We start from the raw sequence: 10,470 nt of genomic DNA on the forward strand, positions 1-10,470 counted from the left end.
GTTGTTTTGGAGGGTGGAGTCTATGGCTTTGTACCTGTCCGAGGTCTCACGCCTCCTGAAACCTCACCCTCTCCAGGTTCCATCCCTCCCATCTCCAGGACATTCCCACCTGGAGTTGGCAACCCTATCTCCTTCCCAGCCAATCATCAACCTACCTTTATTTCCCCCTCACTCTTCAGCTTTCTACCCCCCACACACCTGCAGCCTCTCCCGTGCTCTGAAGCCCTGCCTGCTATGTCACATTGGCTGTCATCCGGGGGCCACCTCAGCAGCATATAAGGATACAGAGCCCACCATTTTCTCCAGGGGAACTGATCTCTGCCATCTGGAAAGCAGTTGTAATTCTGAGTGATCTCCAGCCCTCACCTGGAGATTGGACACATTTTACCTCAGAACAGCAAACTGTTTCGAATGTTAGAGGCAAAAGCCAATCAAGTCGCATATGCAAACGACCTCTGTGTTCCGAGGCAAAGGCCAATGAGGCTGCATATGCAAATAACCTCTGTGTTCTGACTGGCTATGGGGGGGAGAGAAACAGCAAACTGTTTAGAATGTTGGAGGCGAGACTCAAGCAATGCAGCCAGTGGATAGGGACAGATTCTGAGTGACACACCAGGGCGCCAACCAATTCCCGAGCGTGTTGAATGTTCTAGAGAAGTGCCACCACCATTCGGCTTTTATATATAAGGGAGATTAGTTATTTACCAATTTTCTACTTGGCACCACTCCAGGTGGATTACACGGTATAAAACATTGTAATCATCAGCATGAGAGAGCCAATAAACAATGTAATAAGATTAGGCTTACAAAACTTTAAAAACTGCAAAAAAAAAGTATCAAACCTGCTATGTCAAGCAGTGCAGAAAATGGAGTTACGAAAAATGAAAATAATGCTGTAAGAGCATGATAGAACATACAACAAACCAATAATATATAGCAGTGGTGGCGAACCTACAGCACGTGTGCCAGAGAGGGCATGTGCGCCATTGCTCCAGCACAGATCTCCGGAGCACCCACCACCACCTACCCGCCGCCTTTCTCTGCCCGTGTGCCAAGGCGTGCGGGCAGAGAAAGACCTACGGAGAGCCCTGCCCACCTGCCCGCCGCCTTTCTCTGCCAGTACGCCCAGGCTCTACACCTGAAATCTACAGGTCTGACCCTCTCCTTACTATTGCCAGCCAGTTTGGTGTAGTGGTTAAATGCGCAGACTCTAATCTGGGAGAACCGGGTTTGATTCCCCACTCCTCCACTTGCACCTGCTGATGTGACCTTGAGTCAGTCACAAGCTCTGGCACAGCTGTCCTTGAAAAAGAGCAGTTTGTGTCAGTGTTCTCTCAGCCCCACCCACCTCACAGGGTGTCTGTTGTGGGAAGGGGAAGGGAAAGGAGTTTGTAAGCCGCTCTGAGACTCCAAGTGAAGGGCGGGGTATAAATCCAATCTCTTCTTCTTCTTCTTCTTCTCCAGGCAGCACCTGGAGATCTCCAAGATCAGTTCTCCTGGAGAAAATGGCAGCTTTGGGCAACGGACTCTATGGCATTATACCCTGCTGAGGTCCCTCCGCATCCCAAGCCCTGCCCTCCCCAGGCTCTGCCCCTCAAATCTACAGGTCTGGCCCTCCCCTTAGTAGTGCCAGCCTCCAGGCAGCACCTGGAGATCTCTAAGATCAGTTCTCCTGGAAAAAATGACTGCTTTGGTGTTGGGTATTACAAGTTGAAAACACTCAGTATATCTGGGGTTAAATGTTTGTTTATGTTACTCACAGGAAGTCACATGTTTCTCATGTAACCAATGTTCTTTAGATGTAGAAAGCCCAGGAATTTTCTCCCTGATCTAGGAATTTGATTGGGACTAAAGTGTCAAGGTATATTACCATTTTATGGCTTCTCTTCCCGTCTTTGTTTGGTGTTCTGAAGAAGAAGAAGAGTAGCCATAATCTCTCTCTTCTAGTTTTGTCTTTGTAGAGTAAGGATGTAGCCGATTTAGCTTTGTCATTATTTTCATCCCAGTTACCCTTCCCATTCTAGAATTTAGTAAAAACTTTATATTTTAATCACACATGGACTCTGAGTCTGAATTATTTTACTCTGGCTCTGCTGGACTATCTTATCTCTGCTAAATTCCATTTTTTCAATATCTCACTATCACCCAACCTTTGGGCAATGGACTCTATGGAATTATACCCTGCTGAGGTCCCTCCGCACCCCAAACCCTGCCCTTCTCAGGCTCTACCCCTCAAAGCTACAGGTATCTCCCAACCCAGAGTTGGCAACCCTGTAACTGACTATGGAACCGCTTTCCAGACCCTTGGAACCCAGAAGACATGGCATAGGAGGAGGTGCTTTTCTAACTTAGCTGCCACAGCATAACCCCAGATCAACATAAGTCAGGGGTGGAGGGAACCATACCTGTTACCACTAGGCTGTCCTCCCATACTACCCACTTGGGGCAGCAAAATGACTTGAGACAGCCCTGCCTTATAGCTAAGCAGAAGGAAATAAACATGGCTTGCCTCCCTCTATTTTCCCCTTCCCTCTGCCGCCCCACCAGCCACAGCCGGGACACTCACCTGGAACCACCTTCTAGAGCTCATTGTATTTCTTCCCACAATGGGCCTTACTCCTAGTATATAAATAAAATATAGTGCACAGGATCAGGCTGTGAGTAGGATTCTTTTCTAAGTGAACAAACATTGGGTCTAGCAAAAGTGGTGTGATTTCTGAGGTGCCCACAGGTGGGATCCTTTCCCAGCAACTTTCCATCTTCAAAGCAAACACCACAACCCTCCCCTGTGAATGAGATTCCTGTGGGTTAGCATATATTAGCAAAAAGAAGATTTGTGCTTACTTAACTCTGAACCTAAATTACTTATTATTATCTCCCGTTCTGTGAAAATAATTTCCCCAGCAATAAAAGTGCTACAAGACTATATACACTGTCTTATTCTCTCTGTCTTTTTATATACTTTCTTCTGAGCCTGCTACAACACCTTTTTATTGCTTCATTCCTTAATCTCTCTTTCACTTTACTCCAACAAGATTTCACTTCACCCACCCCTGCAGGCTTTTAAAACCCGGACTCTTCAGCCCTGCTAACTGCTAATTCTGTTCTAACCAATTGCATAGAGAATTCACCCTTGGAAGAGTTATGACAGGATTCAAACTTTTTACCTCAGCTCCCTCCTTGTTTACAAAGAAAATCTATACCTGAAAGACCATGACAGATTTCACACCAACCCCTAATGCTTATTGGAGGGGCATGACAAATTATTGATGGGGCAGCACCACCCTTTTCTGCACCACCATGGCTACGGGCCTGGCTACCACAAAGTATAGCTGTGTTTCTATTTTTAAAAAAACTATATGACCTGCAGGAGCTGCGGTGGCTCAAGTGATTAAGATGCTGAACTGCAGGCTGTGGAAGGTTGGTAGTTTAGCAGTTTGAGACCTGAGTGTGCCGCATGACAGAGTGAGCTCCCATCTCTAGTTCCAGCTCCTGCTAACCTAGCAGTTCGAAAGCAAGAAATTGCAAGTAGATAAATAGGTACCACTTCAGTGGGAAGGTAACAGCGTTCCGTGCGCCTTGGTTTTTAGTCATGCCGGCCACATGGCCACGGAAATGTCTTCGGACAGCGCTGGCTCTTCAGCTTTGAAACGGAGATGAGCACCGCAACCCTAGAGTCAGATTCAACTGGCTTTCGAGCAAGGGAACCTTTACCTTTTTATATGACCTGTAGATCGTCTCATTCTCTATTTCAGAGGTGACAGAATCCCCAGCCATTTATAAACCACATAATTAAATTGCATGAAAAGCAAACTATACATAAAAACTATAGAATGTAAAAACAGATATAGAGAAGGGGATCCTGAATCAGTGGTACAGCACCAGCTTTGCATGCAGAAGGTCCCCCTAGCATCTCCCGTTAAAAGGACCAAGCAGTAGGTGATGTGAAAGGCCTCTCTCTGAGACCTTGGAGAGCCACCGCCAGTCCAAGTAGACAATACTGATCTTGATGGGCCAATGGTGTGATTCAATATAAGGCAGCTTTATGGGTTCATGTATGTATTTGAGATATATGTTTTCTGTAAAATAAAAAGTTGCTTCTGGCAAGTGATCTCCAGTAGAGTTCTGTTGGGAAGGAGTTCTAATGGGATATGGATACCACTGAAAACTTCAGAGTCTCGATCAGGGAAGAAGTGGGAAATTGTTAGTTTTAGAGAGGGAGAAGCTATTTCTGCCATGTGCCAGATATAGGTGATATTGAGCTTTAAAAGTCAAAATCCAGCACTTTGCAGTAACCTGAAAGCTAAATAGCAACCAGACAAAACGGCAGAAATGTGGTTCCGCCCATCAAGAGGTATTCAGTTACAGTCTGTGCCAGCTGTAACTTCAAAACCTTTTTCAGAATAAACCCATGTGGTAAGCGCATTGCATTGATCAATTCAGAGGTTACAAAAACACAAATGATGGCTGCTAAATCTCTCTTCTTCAAGAGAGGCTGTCCCTGTCGCATACAGCAATTAATGGGTTTCTTGAAATAACTGCAGGAATAAATGAAAGAATGTAACGCCAATATACATCACATTTGGAGGAAAGGCAGGACATACATAAGAATATAGTGCAGAGCAAGTGTTAAAAGCACATCTTGTGCATTATTTCAATCGTTCTCTCAAGGGTCCTGTAAATTTTGCCAGTATCTTCATATAACAACATTTCTATACCTTCTGGCATTCATTCTCTCACGACTTGATGTGGAGAACTTTGCCCAGGAATTGTAAGGGAGAGAAAAGAGCAATGTTATAAACACTGATCGCACATACACTGAATATATGTAGAGGAACTCGGACTGAGCTCCCCAGCCCCACCCCTTATTCGACAGATCTGTTCAGACCTGTTTTCCTGCTACCCATTGAGGGCTCCTTCTCTTCTGTTTTGTTTGTTTGTTTTTTGCTCGCTCGCTTGCTTGTTTGGAGCTGTGCTTTGTGTTCTCCTCCCACACTTGAAATAATGTTTGAACGAGAGACTTCTCATCTCACAGGTTGCTCCCTTGGCACACTGCACAAGTTATCACGGTGTGGCAGAACAGCCCCACTGACATTCAGGCCCCGTTCCATCTTGCTCTGCAAGGGGCTTTTCTCTCCCTCATTCAGATCACCCACTGCCACCACCTGGCCTTGCTAGGAACTACCTGTTTAGAGGACTGGGGATCCCACCTTCCCTTCCTTGTGTTGCTGTTCTGAGGCCTCACTTCATGCCCTTGTCTCCCACTACTCAGCATCTGGTTACCACTGGAACATCTTTCTGCCCTTGTTCACCACTGCGGGAACTGACTGCCTCTCCTTTTTTCCAGGTGTTTGTTTAAAAATAATTTGTCCAAAACAGTGGAGGTGTATGTGATACAGAGAACAGCTATCAACATTAAAAGTTATAAAACATTTATTAAAAAGAAAATGCCACACATACACTCTCAGCACAGCAACAGATTTAGCGAGGGATCCAAAAGAAAAGTGTAAAAATGCAGTTCCTTTGTACATGCCCTAGATTATGTTGTTCTAAGGCAAGCTCCTTTACTTAAAAGTTCCAGTGGTTCTAAAAGGTTCCCATTAGCTTGGAGTCTTTATTCCAGCCTACAGTCCCCCACTTTGTAAATGGCCACCTTCAACAGGAGCTCAGGTAGAAGAAGTCTTTCCTCTTAGGTGGAGTCAGAACCAACACACCCTCTTCCCCGTGCCAAGGAGTTTTATCACCTCTGTTTGCACACCCCTTGGGCTGGGTGGGTCAGGTCAGATCAAAGATATGTCCAGGGAAAGACTTCTCTAAGATTTTCAACCTCCAAAACTCTGTTCCCTACTTGCTGTCACCTTTTCATCTGGAGGGTGGTGTTGACTATCCCATTGTCTCTTGCCAGAGGGCTGTTAGCATTTGTAAATACTGGCTGAGGTGAGGCTTGAGAGCAATTGAATGGACTTCCCCTTTCTTGCCTGTTCTCTGGGAAAAGAGAGGAAAACGTTTTAAAACTAAAGGTGCAGGTTTTGCTGAGTCCAAATCTCCAAAGAAAAATGCATTTCTCCACATAGGGAAATCAGAGAAATCTGGTTAAGTAGCAATATTGTTTACTTTTTAACACACACACACACACATATATATATACATACATAATACATACATATATGTCAAGGATTAGGTAAAGGTAAAGGTTCCCTTGCTCGAAAGCCAGTCAAATCCGACTCTAGGGTTGCAGTGCTCATCTCCATTTCAAAGCTGAAGAGCCAGCGCTGTCCGAAGACGTTTCCGTGGTCATGTGGCCGGCATGACTAAACACCAAGGCGCACGGAATGCTGTTACCTTCCCACTGAAGTGGGACCTATTTATCTACTTGCAATTTCATGCTTTCGAACTGCTAGGTTGGCAGGAGCTGGAACTAGAGACGGGAGCTCGCTCCGTCATGCGGCAACTCGGGTCTCGAACTGCTAAACTACCGACCTTCCATAGCCTGCAGTTCAGCGTCTTAACCACTTGAGCCACCGCAGCTCCATATGTCAAGGATTAGGTGGTTAGAAATAATGCACAAATCGACCTGCCAGAGACTTTGAGACAATTAGAATAATTAAGAAAGGTATGAGATTTAAAAGACATTTGTCAAGCAGTACATGGACAAAATCTTACCATACTGCTTTGTTCTAGGAAAAGGGAACAAAACCAATAAACACTTAGCTAAATATGTATATGCTCTATGTGGGAGACTAGTTTTTCCATGACAAACACAGGAGACATCTATGGTAACTTCCTTAGTAGACATACAGTGCCATCCTAAACAGGGTTACACTTTTCTAAATCCAAAGTCAACAGGGCATAGAAGAGTGTAACTCTGCTGATAGGATAGTTGCCTGCATGAGAAGATGCAGCTACATTCATTAGTGTCATCTTATTCAACTAAAGAAAACATAGTTGATTAATCTGTTTACTGAAAGCACCACTTATTGCCTTTGTCTTTCTCTGTCTTCTCATCCACACCCAGAGTGATCGTTCCTGCACATTCAGTATTTTAGCACAATACATGTGCAGTGCACTGTGAATTTTCCATCCACCACCCTTGAGGTTCCACCTCTGTTGCAAGAATTTCTCTTTGGATGTGCTCTGTTTTTCATTCATAAAACAATGCCCACTCTTCACAGATACAGCACATCCATGGTTATTGTGAGGTTCAGACTTTAGAAATCCATGCAAGAATTTCCATTTTTATTTTATTTTTCCTTTTAAAGCAGCTATGGGGGAAAGAGAAGTTAGAGAAACTGTTTCTCTGTGCAGTGCTTTCCTTAAATCCCCCCCCCCAGCTGTTTGCCTTAATACAGAATAGAAACAGAGCAGTAGCAGCAGGGGGCTTACATTGTCAGCATTGCAAGGAGGAAAGATAGCAGCTCATCCCCTGGTACTGTGGTCCCATTACAATGGCAGAGACCCTGTGTCTACTACTAAAGGAACTTAGATCCAGACTAAGTTTTCTGTTAGCAGAAGGGTTGGAGTAATTTCCACCCATTTCCTCTTCTTGCTGTAGAACCTTGGTTCCTCTGTCCCCTTGGGGTCTCTGTCCCCCAGGAGAAGCATCAGTGGACTGTAGCAGGAGAAGCAAGGGAGGAATGTTCATTCTGTTCCATTGACAGACGTGCCTTGTGTGAGTGGAAAATTTAGTTTGGCCCAATCTGCTTTTAGATACAGGGCATCCAGTGACCGATATGCAATATCTTGCTTCGATTGATCCTGATTGCCATTGTGAAATACAGTTGCATACAAGTAATTGTCACTGCCATCATGCATGGGGGAGAATATCAGGCATATGGTTTATGAAGGAGCTACTTCTTCATTTTTTGTATTTGTGTTGTATTCTGGAGAATCAACAAGGACTGATTTGCGTCAGAAGAGGAACAGATGCAGGTAGGTCATCTTACTGGTGTTTTCAGAAAATGCTAATAATAGGCAAATTTCAGTAAAAAATAAATAGTCCCATGGACTTCAGTGGGAAACACAGCAAAATGTTATAAATGAAACGATTGAAATTTGGCAAATAATGCCTATTATTTGCATTTCAGTGCTTTGAGTCATGAAATTAAATCCTCGGTTTGGACTGGCAGAGACAGAAGGAAAGGTGGAATGTGTACTGGCATTTTTTCCATTATTTTTGGGGGGAATGACTGGTTAGAGATTGGAAGTTAGCAAAATGGTTACTTGGTACATTGATTGGATATCTTCCCCATAATGCATAAAACTCTACTGTTCTTTAACCAAGCAGGTGGTAGCAACTGTTTATGGTAGATTTTCCGGTGAACTTAGCCCCATTGGTAAATCTCCAGGAACTGGGTAGCCATCTAGTACCCATCTAATCCAGTTTCCCAATGTGGTGTGAGGCTATATGGTAAGAGTTCCCAGAATACCACAGTTTGGTGGCAATCATGGGATATAATTTTACGAGTTACCATTTTTAAGGATTGTCTAGAAAGCTTTGATCAAACCTTTTTCTCAAATCAGAGACTATATTGCAGCTGGAGCATTTTTTGCTGTTGCTACTTTGTTAGAAAGATTGGATTAGGCCAGGCCTCGGTTCCTGCCAGAGCGCACCGAAGCACCGCTCCGTTAGTGAGGAGCCCAAGGGGTGGGCACATAATCCCCGCCCCCTGCTCCCACCAGCCATCAATTGGGACACGGTGGGGTGGGAGCCAAATGTTCCCCACCTCCCTGAGCCCCAGGGTGGTGGCCTTGGACTCATAGGGGCAAATTCCACCTCTCGCGCGAGAGGTCATTTTTGCTCCCCCAGCTCTCCTTCCTGGCTCCTTAAAAAGTTATGGCGGCAGCTGCGACGCCCACGCACGCGGGGGAGGGGCGGGGCGAAACGTCCCCTTGCCTCCCTGAGCCCCGGGTTGGTGGCCTTGGACTCGTAGGGGCAAATTCCACCTCTCGCATGTGATATCCGAGCTGCGTTGCTGCTCGGACATCACACGCGACAGGTAATTCTGGCTACCCCAGCTCTCGGGAGGGGCTCTTTAAAAAGTTATGGCTGCCATCACTGTTCTCAGCGGCAGCTGCGACGCCCGAGCGCGGGGGGAGGGGTGGGTCGAAACGTTCCCTTGCCTCCCTAAGCCCCGGGGTGGTGGCCTTGGACTTGTAGGGGCGGGGCGAAACGTCCCCTTGCCTCCCTGAGCCCCGGGTTGGTGGCCTTGGACTCGTAGGGGCAAATTCCACCTCTCGCATGTGATATCCGAGCTGCGTTGCTGCTCGGACATCACACGCGACAGGTAATTCTGGCTACCCCAGCTCTCGGGAGGGGCTCTTTAAAAAGTTATGGCTGCCATCACTGTTCTCAGCGGCAGCTGCGACGCCCGAGCGCGGGGGGAGGGGTGGGTCGAAACGTTCCCTTGCCTCCCTAAGCCCCGGGGGGGTGGCCTTGGACTTGTAGGGGCAAATTCCACCTCTCGCGTGTGATGTCCGAGCGGCATTGCCGCTCGGACATCACATGCAAGAGGTCATTCTGTCTCCCACAGCTCTCGGGAGGGGCTCTTAAAAAAGTTATGGCCACCATCGCTGTTCTCGGCGGCAGCTGCAATGCCCGCGGGGGGAGGGGAGGGGCAAAACGTTCACTTGCCTCCCTGAGCCCCGGGGAGCTCTATAGAGAACAATGGAGGGGATGGTGGCAACCTGTTTGGGGTCCCATAGAATTGGACCCCCTGGTTCAATGTTTCTGAAACATGGAAGGTTTCTTGGGGAGAGGCTCCAGCAGCTACCCTGCGATTTTGGAGCCTCTCCCTCAAATCCCTTCTCCTCCAGCCCCATTGACTTCAATGGCCCTTAGGATATAATTGGGCCGAACTGCGGGAAGCCAAATCAGATCAGAGAATCTGATTTGGCCTGCTGCAGCCTGAAAGGGGCCCGAATGGGCCATTTTCGGGGGTGCAATCGGTTCAGACGAACCGAATGCACATCCCTCCAGCAGCCGGCTTGCTCGGGCTCTCTGCAGCCGCGGGGATCCTGAGCAAGCCAAGGGAAGGGAAGGTGGTTTAAACCACCTCTCCTTCCCTCCAGCAGCCGGCTTGCTCGGCTCCCCGAGCAAACCAAGGAAAGAAAAGGTGGTGGAGCAGCTGGAGACATTGAGCCTCAGCTCCACAAGTAATGAGCACTGGAGCCCCGCCCCCAGCAGCCCTCAGGCCGGAGCACCTGGAGCAGTCTTGGGAGGCGGATTGGCAAAAAGCAAAACCAAAAGCGCAGGAACTCGAGAGAAATCCAGGAATGGAGCCGGTTCCTCTTCCACAGCCCAAAATGCGACCCACGAACCCTGAGCTTGCTTTTTCTCATTTGCGAGTCTGGCCTCCGCACTCCTTTATAGGGTTGCCAAATAATTTTCACTCACCGGCGGGGGAGGCTGCGTCCCGTCTGGGAGCAGTCCGCATGTGTGTGCGCGTGCGCGCCGCAGACGCTACCGACGTT

The sequence above is a fragment of the Gekko japonicus genome, unplaced genomic scaffold (assembly GCF_001447785.1).
Source record: "Gekko japonicus isolate JY-2015 unplaced genomic scaffold, Gekko_japonicus_V1.1 scaffold1587, whole genome shotgun sequence".
In the NCBI taxonomy this organism is placed as follows: domain Eukaryota; kingdom Metazoa; phylum Chordata; class Lepidosauria; order Squamata; family Gekkonidae; genus Gekko; species Gekko japonicus.